Source organism: Callospermophilus lateralis, chromosome 1 (genome assembly GCF_048772815.1).
Source record: "Callospermophilus lateralis isolate mCalLat2 chromosome 1, mCalLat2.hap1, whole genome shotgun sequence".
NCBI classification, from domain to species: Eukaryota; Metazoa; Chordata; class Mammalia; order Rodentia; family Sciuridae; genus Callospermophilus; species Callospermophilus lateralis.
In genome coordinates, this window is record NC_135305.1 from 102,210,754 (window position 1) to 102,221,434 (window position 10,681).

The following is a 10,681-nucleotide window of genomic DNA, read 5'->3' on the forward strand; positions in this document are numbered from 1 at the left end:
TCAGTGTGGTTTAGATTAATAATATCCAATATATTTCATAATTTATTTATAATCAAAAATAATGGTGGATACTATATGGAATCATTCTTTCTAAAACAACAAAAAACAATCATCTTGTTTGGTGTTGAGGATTGAACCCAGGGACTGCATACCTGGTAGGCAAGTGCTTTACTCCCAACCCATCAAAAAAAAAAAATCATTTTGGGGGTTGGGGCTGGGGCTCAGTGGCAGAGCGCTTGCCCGGCAGGCAGGAGGCCCTGAGCTATATCCTCATCACCACCTAAAAATAAAATAAAGGTATTATGTCCATCTACAACCAAAAATATATATATTTAAAAAATCAGTTTTGACACCTTCCTAATGTGATATATGAGCTTAACATGGTAGGTCATGATTTGACACCTGAAGAAGTTGGATGTAACCTGACTTTTGCTGTAAAGATATTAATTACCAACATAGAGTAAGGTAAAGATTATAAGATGGTCCCTAAGCAGAAGAGAGCATACCCGCAAGGTCATCTTTCTTCCCATTCCTCTATGTCTTTAATTTCATTTTCTTGACTTATTACATTAGCTAGATGTTAAAAAAGAGTAGTAGGAGAGGAGACCTTGATTGTTCCTGATCTTAGTGGGAAATTTTCAAGTTTATTATCTTTAAGAATGAGGTAGGTGTGACATGGCTGCGGGTGCCCAGGTGCCAGGAGCAGCCCACAAGCTGGGGCAGGTCGCCAACGCTGGAGGAGAAGTCACCCATGCCCGAGGGCAGAAAGATGAGGGAAGGAGCCAAGGCCCTGTGGGGGTGACTGGGCCACTGGCAGCGAGTCCCTGGAGTAAACCCAGGCCAGGCCTCTGCATTTCCAGGCAGAATGCAACGTTGGGCACAAGCCCCGCCCTGAGCGGAATTCTGAGTGCTTGGGTCATAATTGATACCTCAGCAGTTGAGGAGGTTCAGAGGTTCAGAGCAGAGGTGGATAGAGACAGAGGTGGTATTCACAGCAGGTCTGGTGGCTCACGGAAATTGCAGAGATGTGGTCCTGTTTTAGAGGCCTAGGCTCTGGCTTGGGCCACTCCTTGGGTCAGGTGAGGGGCAGCTTGGCTTCCCTCACTGGCCGTATGTCCAATGTCACCGAGGACGAGGTTCTTGACGATTTCGAGGATGTAGAAGCGGGTTTACCTAATTATTGAAGAAAGAACATTGAAGATACCAAATGGATGATCAGATATGACAATGAAAGACTTAAAAACTATTGTACTGACCTGGAAGAAAGGTATGCAGCGTCCGAGCTACTGATCCAACATCAATCTGCAAATTACCGAAATGAACTGGCACAGAAAGAAGTCAAAATCAGGCAACTGAAAGCAAGACAGTTTGTACTAGAGGATGATTTGTTACACCACCAGCTCCTGAATGTCCACTACATTCAGGAGCTGGTGGTGTACCATCAACCACTGCCCTGTCTTCATTCAGTCATGGCATCAGTCATGGTTCAGCTTTTCCCGATGATGACATGGACTTCAGTGACATCATTTCAGCACAACAAGAAATCAACAGACTATCAATTGAAGTTTCAAGACTCGAATTCAAAGCTGGCTGTTGGAGCGCTATTGCTCAGGCACAGGCAACACATAATTCTGATTCTGATCAAAGTGAAATCTGCAAACTACAAAATACTGTTAAGGTACTTGAACAAAACTGAAGTCAAGACCTTGATAATAATCAAGAGGAAATATCAGTTTTGCAGAATGTACATCAACAGAAACTGGCAGAGATAAGACGCTGGTATCGAGAGGAATTAAATGAATATCAAGAAAGAATTGAAAAACTGTTACAACAAGGTGACTCAGGAGTTACAGTAACTGATGAGTCTAAAATCTGTGAGATGGAAAAAACTATTTAGGTTCTACAAACTGAAAAAGTAGAGTCGCAACAAAGATGGGAGAAATTGAGGATCAAATAAAAGACATAAATAAAAAAATTATCTTTGGCAGAAAATGACAGACACACCTTGAAGAGAGAAAAAGAGCAGCTCAGTGTGGAAAAGCGACAAATAATGGAACAGTGTGAAACCTTGAAGTTGGAATGGAGTCAATTGCAGTCTTCTGTGATGGAGCAGAAAGATGAGGAAATTGGGAATCTGCAGAAAACCAGTGAACAAATAAAAGCCCAGTTGCAGGAAGACACACACAACACTCCAGCAGACAATTATGATAGTTCAAGTTAAAAAACCTTCCTATAGGAAATGGAAGTGAAAAACACGACCTGTATAAGTATGAAACTGAAAAATTAGTGAAAGGAATCCAAGAACGAGAACTTGAGATTCAACTTCTAAATGAAAAGAATATATCTTTAACCAAACAGGATGATCAGCTGTCCAAAGATGAAGTTGGTAAACTCAAGTTATCCAGCAGAAAGACGTGGAGATACAAGCTCTTCAGGCTAAAATTTACCCAGGATGTTGTTTCCCTTCAGCAGCAACTGCAGACCTTCACTATGGAAAGAGAACAAATATTAGCTGTTTTGAATGAGAAGACAAAAGAAAATACCCAACTGCAAACAGAACATCAGAAAATGAAGGCTATAGTTGCTGCCAGAGAAGCAGCCCTCATCCAACTTCAAGAAGAAAATAAATTATCCACCAAATTTGAAAATAGTGATCAAGATGTTTAGAGAAACTCTGCAGAATTTATCTCATATCATTAGAGAAAAAGACATTGAAATAGATGCACTAAGTCAGAAATGTCAGACTTTTTTGGAAGTTTTACGAACCTCTGGCACTGGTCATGTGGTTGGTGGTGTTAATAGTCATCAGTTCCATGAGCTCCCACAAGAACGGGATGAATTAAAACAGCAAGTGAAAAAAATGGAGGAATGGAAACAACAGGTAATGACAACCATCCAAAATCTGCATCATGAGTCAGCCCAACACGAGGAAGACCTTCTTCAACTTTTAGCCACCTTTTGGTTGACTGTGATAAAAGTTCTAAATTAGGAGCAGACTACACTGGCCTCATCCACTGTTATAAGCTGAATGAAACCAAACTCAAACATTTTGGACACAAATTAGGCCAGTTGCAGCAGTGCCTAGGGCAACTTTGAAGCAGCAAAGATCTCTTTTTAGGAAAACTTGATATGATTACACCCCAGCTCTCGTCTACCTCATCATTTACCTCCCAGTCAGCAGAGGTCGAAGAGCTGAGAAAAATCACTGAAAGAAAAAGAGGCCACCATTAAGGAGCTCCAGGAGAATAACCACAGGTTGTCAGATGTAACTGCTGCCGCCTCCAAGAGAGAAAAGAAAGAACATGAACAAACTGATTCCAAAATTAAAGAGCTCAAGGAAAAACAAGATCTGGTACACAATTTACTGAAAGAAAAAGACCTCTTAATCCAAGCCAAAAGTGATCAGTTACTTTCTTCAAATGAAAAGCTCACTGACAAGGTGAATGAAAATGAGTTGTTGAGGCAAGCAATAACAAACCTCAAGGAGAGAATATTAATTTTAGAAATGGACATTTCTCAACTCAAAGGGGAAAATGAAAAAATGATAGAAACATCCCAAGAAAAGGAAATGGAGTATCAAGCATTACAAGAGACGAACATGAAGTTCTCTGTGATGCTGCGAGAACAAGAGTTGGAGTACCAGTTGATGAAGGAGAAAGCTCTTGCCTTTGAGCAACTGTTAGGAGAAAAAGAACAGGGCAAGGCTAGGGAATTAAATAAGCTTTTTTAAATGCAGTTGAATCCATGCAGGAGAAGACCATTCTATGTCAGCAGTAGACAGACCAACTCACCTTGTCCCTAAAGAACAAACAGATGGAAAAGAGTACCCTCCAGCAAGATGTTGAACACTTACATGACAAAGAATTACACTTAAATCAGGAGGTACAAAGACTGAGGAGCCATCTTTTAGAATCAGAAGATTCTTACACCTGGGAAATTTGGGCTTCAAAGAAGAGAGAGAGGAACCTGAGAGAGAAAGTCACACTATTGGAGGAAAAGCTACTTTCCTCTTCTAATGCAAGTCATCAAGCCAGTGTGCAGGTAGAGTCCCTGAAGAAACAGGTGTGTTTACTCTCCCAAGAGAGGGATGAGAATGCACTGCAGCTTTCGCTCTACCAGGAACAAGGAAAGCAGTATGCCATGTCACTCACTAACCTGCAAAAGGTTCTAGAGCATTCCCAACAAGAAGAAAAAGCTATGCATTCTGCTGAATTAGAAAAGGAAAGACAACATATAACCGAATGGAAGGAAAAGTCAGAAAATCTAGAAAGAGAGGTATTATTATTACAGGAATGTTTAGATGAAGCCAATGGTGTGTTGGATTCAGCAACCAGACCTACACAACAGTTACATCTAAAGGAAGAACAGATTGAAGGACTTAAAAAAACAATAAATGTTGAATGATGCACAAAAGAAATTGATGAACTCGGGAAATGGCACAGAAGAAAAAGTGGACAAAGCCCTAATGAGAAACCTGCTCATTGGGCATTTCCATACACTGAAAAGTAAGCATCATGAAGTGTTACAGTTAATGGGAAGCATCCTGGGCATTCAAAAGGAGGAAATGGAGCAGTTGTTGAATGGAGATGATGGTGGTGTTACTAAGTGGATGACAGGTTGGCTTGGAGGAGGATCAAAAAAATGTTCCCAGCACATCTTTGAGACCAAATAAGCAATCTCTGCTTAATAGTTCTTTTTCAGAACTTTTTGTTAAATTTATGGAGACAGAATCTCCTTTATGTGTTCCACCACCAAAATTTTCTGCTCGTGCCATGAAGTGTCTAGACTCCAGAGGAAGGAGAAAGGAAAGTGAGAATGTACCAAGAAGTTTGAAAGATGCAGCAGAATTCAGAGCAGGTAAAAGAGAGGCTGGGAATCCATTCTTGGCACTGCGTTATGCGGCTATGCCACTGATTAGCCTAGATGGACTTGGACCTGGTGGACCTGGGAATCTCCTTTTGAATCCCTTCGCAGACTTCATGCCCACCTTTACACCATTGCCAATGTCGCCGGACAATAACACCAGGGTTGTACTAAAGGACCTTTTAAAGCAATAGGTGATTCTCAAGCCAGACATGATTTAGCACTTTGAAGAAGTCGTAAACACTTTGTACTTTTTATAAAGTGGCTTTTTGGAAAAGAAGTTGTGTATTTGTAGGGAGAAAGAAAAAGTTGATACACAGAGCTACCAGGTATTTTGTCTTCCCCTCCCCATTTTTAGTCTGTGTGTGTGTTTGCTGTAGCACTGTTTTAAAATAAATTTTACTTTGTTTACCAGTCCTTTTTTTTAAAAAGAGAGAGAGAGAGAGAGAGAGAGAGAGAGAGAGAGAGAGAGAATATTTTTTTAATATTTATTTTTTAGTTTTCGGCTGACACAACATCTTTGTTTGTATGTGGTGCTGAGGATTGAACCTGGGCCGCACGCATGCCAGGCGAGCGCACTACCGCTTGAGCCACATCTCCAGCCCCTAGTCCTTTTTTTATATGATATTTTGTTGTGATTTCTATCAGATAATCAATAGCAATAATAACTATAGCTCCAATCTCTATTTTATGATTATATTTGTTAGATTTAATTATAGTAAGATAAAAATGATGCATTTATATAACAGACATAATAGAAGAAAAGTCCTACCATATGAAACACATATGAAAAAGATACATACCTCAGAATTTGGCTAGCTGAAAACAAAATATGATGTAGCAAAAAAGTTGTAAATTCTGTAATTTATAAAAGAAAACACTGTATAACTACTAAAAGAAATCTATAGTGGAGGGCCTGAACATGAAGTTTAGTGGATAAATTCTAAGATTCTTTTAATCCAAATACTATGACACCTATCCCTTTTACTTATCTTCATACTATAAAAAAAGTCACTTGACGTTCATTTTCTAGTTGTTAAATATGTCCAGAAGGAAGATGACATTTGTCAGTGAAACCAAAAGTATAATCACACGCATTCTTTTTAATTTATAAGAATGTATCATTAAATATCTGGACTGTTTACATACTTTTCTGGGCCTACAGTAATGCTTATGAACACATTTTAAAAAACATATGATCAAAAACAGAAAATGGGGAAGAGAAAATAATAGAGTTTTTTTTTTAATATTTTTATTTTTCATTTATGTGGTGCTGAGGATCGAACCCAGTGCCACATGCATGCCAGGTGAGCGCGCTACCACTGAGTCACAACCCCAGCCCCAATAATAGAGTTTTGAAAGATGAAAAAGTTAACAAAGGAGTAGTTAAAGCCTTTTTCATTTTTGTAAATTAAGATAAAAGATAAACCAAAAGTTTCTAGCTTAAGTCAGGAGATATCAGAAAAAGCAGATTATTAGCAAATGTGTCTCAGATACTTGTAATTTGTAAATACATTGAGAATATCTAATGTACAATATTAGAGGCATTCCCACTGAGGTTAAGGAAAAGGAAAGATGTCAATTCAAAAGTCCCACAAGATAATCTTTTTCTCCTTTTTTGTAGCCTTCGGAGTTGAATCCAAGGCCTCATGCATATTAGGCAAGTGCCCTAACTCTGAGCCATACCCTCAAGGCCCACACAAGTATTTTTAAGGGATATGCTTCCTCTCACACATGTAAACATGTTTTTGTATTTCATAATGCTTGAAGTTCGTAGGAATTTTAAATACATAATCTGGTTGAGTATCTTTTATGTATACAATGCACACTATTGTGAGTCCTCATATACTAACAGTACAAAGGAATCTATCCTAATTTCCTAAGGTTTAGAAACTAGTTTCACTCCAATGACTGTAGAGGCTTATACTTATGTCTTTGCCCTAAGGACACATTGCTTTTGCCTATGATGAACAAAGTTCTCAGCACTTCCACCAGAAAACTTTTTTTTTTTTTTTTTTGACAATCCCTTTTTGAAGCATTTATCGTTTCACTAAAGCCAGTGTGGTCAGGGATGGGTATCTCATGTGACTCTCAGGTGTGTCTGTGCCTCTAGCACCTAGTTTCCTCAGCATGAGTTAGCTGGCCCTCCTGGAAGTACATGGACGTCAATGGTACTGGAACAGGCTATGCCAGCTGGATTTTGCGGAACAGACCTCCTTTTGTGTGATGGGAGCCAAAGGAACAACCCATTGAATTTCCTATCTTCAGGGCAGTTGTTTTTCATCTTAACCATTAATAATTAAGATTTGTATCTTTATATACTGGGAGGATTGAATGCCTGGAGCAATCAATAACCACCTGCAAATATCATTGTTCTTTGTGTTTTTAAGTGACGCATGGCAGCAGAATGCTGCTGGCTGCCAGCCCCCACCTTCTCTCCTCCCTCTCTAGCTCCCTTGGCATTGCCTGGCTCAGTTTTGCCTCATAGCTACCTCTTTCTGTGCAGGAGAAAAATTCTCAGTCTCACCAGTTGCTGTGGCCCAGTCAATTTTGTGACTCCGCTCTGCAGGAGCTAGCCAAGGAGCTGGCCAAGAGTCTAAGTCTGTGATGTAGAGATGCCAGAAGGTTTTTTTTCCCCCTACAAAATGTTATCTTGATTTGCTTTTGTGAATGCATTTGAGTAAGGCAAGAATAGTCAGAGAGGGGTGTGCCTAAGTTCAAGGCACTGGCAGATCTGCCCAAGGAATTTGGGGGCCTTTGGCTAGGGGTATAGCTCAGGGGTAGAGCACTTACCTAGCCTGTGAAAAATATAACAATGTAATGCCTTAGCACTGAACTGCTGGGAGGGAAGTTTTGTCTAAGGTGGAAATCCACTCTCTGCACTCACTTTCCAAATTTGGGGTCTACAACATAGGCCATTTGGGTTCCAAGAGGAGACTATGTGTTATGTCCAAAGCCTCTATTTTCAGCCAGGGTTTGTGCTGTGAACTTGAATTCCATGGGTCATTATTATTTAGGTCACAGGAAGCAGTCAAGAGGCACATTTTTTTTTTCTTCTTTCCTGTACTTTGCTAGTTTGTGGGATGGTTTGAAGATGATTTAGAATACTTGGCTTTCTCTAACATGGTCAGGTAGCAGAAGTCACAGAAACCTGACTGTCAAAGGAATTTGTGGCTTCTTCCTCCTACCTAGCAGTTTTGTAATGATAGTTGAGTTCTATAAACTTAATGAATCTTCAGTGACCCTGAGTGTTTTCTGATGGTGCAAGACCTCTGAACATAAGATGGAATACTTGTAGGGAAAACAGGTTCAAGGAAATCTCCCCTAGCCTGCACATATAGAAAGAACAGGGCCCTGTCCTGCTGATAGACAGGAGGTCTGTGGGTCCCATCATTGAGCAACGGCTGACAATGACTCATGGAACCACTGGCCAGGGACTATGGGAAAGCAGTTCATCTTCCTCATGTCATTGTGTCCTCCTCTGTAAAATGAGGACTCAAGTCAGCATCCTGTAGCTGCTCTCTATAGACTAAATCTAGATTACTAAATCTGAGTTTTAAGAGTCATTTATTTATTCATCCAGAATTTTTGTCCCAGGCATGATTCCTGAGGCTGGGGATTCAACAATCAGTATTGACTTGAAAGTGAACTGTATCCACCAAAAAGGCCTAATATCCCTGGAAGTTAAGAAAACAGGAATCTCAGAATGGTGGGCAGAAATCTGGGAAATATTTGTGCTCACTTAGATGGAGGTTATGATGTGTTTTTTTGGGTGAAACTTGGGCCATTCGTGATGCATTTGTGAAGTTGAAATGAGGAATTACCCGGGAAGAATGCACCCCATCATTCCCAAGGTTTGCCCAGAATGTTAAGGGCCACTGTGCTCCTGGATGTGACTAATGTGATCATTCAAGCTTGACCTCCCTCTTGGTTCTGCCCTTGCAACTGAGTTATGTCTCATCAACCTTCTCTCCACCACTGGGTCTCCCACAGAACCCAGCACTCATTAAATGGTTAGCAAATTATCACTGAGCAAAAAGAAGCAATGTGAATGAACAAAAACGAAGGCAAATAGTAAACCAAATGGGCAAAATGTTAACGGGTGACTTTGAGTAAAATGATCCGTGTTTTTGAGTTATTCTTGTTACAGTTTCTGTAAGTTTGCAGTTATTTCCAAATGAAAAGCTTTTGCAAAGGAGCTATTATATTACTCAAATAAAGAGATGACAAAATGATAGGGTCGTAGTTGTGAGAAATGGTGAGTTTTGATGGTTTTTGTCGCGGTTTTTAAAAAGCTTTTCTACATTTCTAAGTATATCTTGGAATTTTTCCATGGATAAACATCACAAGAAAAGTTAATTAAGTTTAAAAGAACTATTTAGATATGATTTACAAATATTAGAAGTAGAAATAACTTCAAACCCAGACAGCCTTCTGAGATGAACTTTCTCTGCTTCCATGGATTAAACTCAAGCCACCCGAGATGACATTCTTGAAGCTACTGATTCATTCCCTCCTGGCAGACATAACTGCTATAAAGTTGAAATATTATTGTCAACCTCTCAGTTTCTTTGGCTGTGTGCTAGAATAGGGCTTGTGACACTGTGGATATAAACCAGGGCTTCTGTGTTACTTCGAAGATGTAATGTATTTACTAGAGCCAGATTATCTTCTAGTGGCGGTCAAGGAAATTGAATTCTCAAGGACTAAAATGCACAATCAGCTGGCTTCTATTTGAAGAAGTTGGAGCATTACAAACTCCACCAATTATTTCCTAAAATAAAAGATAAAATACTGTATTCGTTTGCCAGGGCTGCAGTAACAAAGTACTACAAACAGAAATGCCTTGTCTCGCAGACTAGGGGCTTGAAGCCCAAGGTCAAGTCGTCGGCAGGATCATGTCTCCTCGTCAGGCTCTGGGGTCGGATCTGTTCATATCCACCTCCCAGGTTCTCATAGTTCCTTGGCTTGTTGCAGCATGCTGTTAATCATTAGGTGGCATTCGCTCTGTGTGAGTTTGTCTGTGTCCAAACTTCCTCTCTTTGTAAGGACATAGTCATGTTGGATTAGATCCCACTGTACTGACCTCATCTTAATTTCATTATCTGAAAAACAAAGCCACATTCACAGGCTCTGGGGGTTAGCACTTCTACATCTTTTCTCTTGGGGGAGGATGCAGTTCAACCAATAACAAATCTATTTATGAAACTGTTGATATCAGAAGACAAGAGTTACATAGTTTTTCATGAATTCCAATGTTTTAAGAAATTCCACTAACCTGACCAAAGTAAAAAAATAAAAATTTTGCACATTTTTTTTTTTGCTCTATTTAGATCTTCATTTAGGAGTTTTTTTTTATAAGAAAGATATTTGTGTGTAAGTGCATGTTGATTATGATAAAAATTATACAAGTGGATCATCTGAGATTTTTGATGCTGAAAGAGATCAGGTAATACTCAGATTTTTCCCCCCTCCGTTTCAAGGAAACAAATTTAAATGGGAATACAATTAGATCTTCCCTAAATATCCTTAGTTGTCTGGGCATACATGGGGCCTTCCTGAGTTATAGGACACAAGGATATGAGAGCCTTTTGAGGTCAGGGCTCCTGATTACCTCCTCCTCAGGTGAGCAACTCATTCACAAAAGAAGAAATCACATAGGAATCCCACAGACACACCTCATCTATGTCACCAGCACAGCACCTTGAAGAAAACACTGAATCCCTTTCCCCAGCCATCTGGAAGCAATGGTCCATCTTGAATAAATTCTAGTGTGGCAGATCTCACAATGGTATTGCCACTGACAGTTCTGTCCTAG

General features: G+C 39.8%; 1 pseudogene; it reads left to right on the top strand.

Moving 5' to 3' along the window:
• The first annotated feature begins 1,025 nt into the window (after window positions 1-1,025).
• Window positions 1,026-5,057, top strand: LOC143641941 (thyroid receptor-interacting protein 11 pseudogene; annotated as a pseudogene).
• Window positions 5,058-10,681: the final 5,624 nt, after the last annotated feature.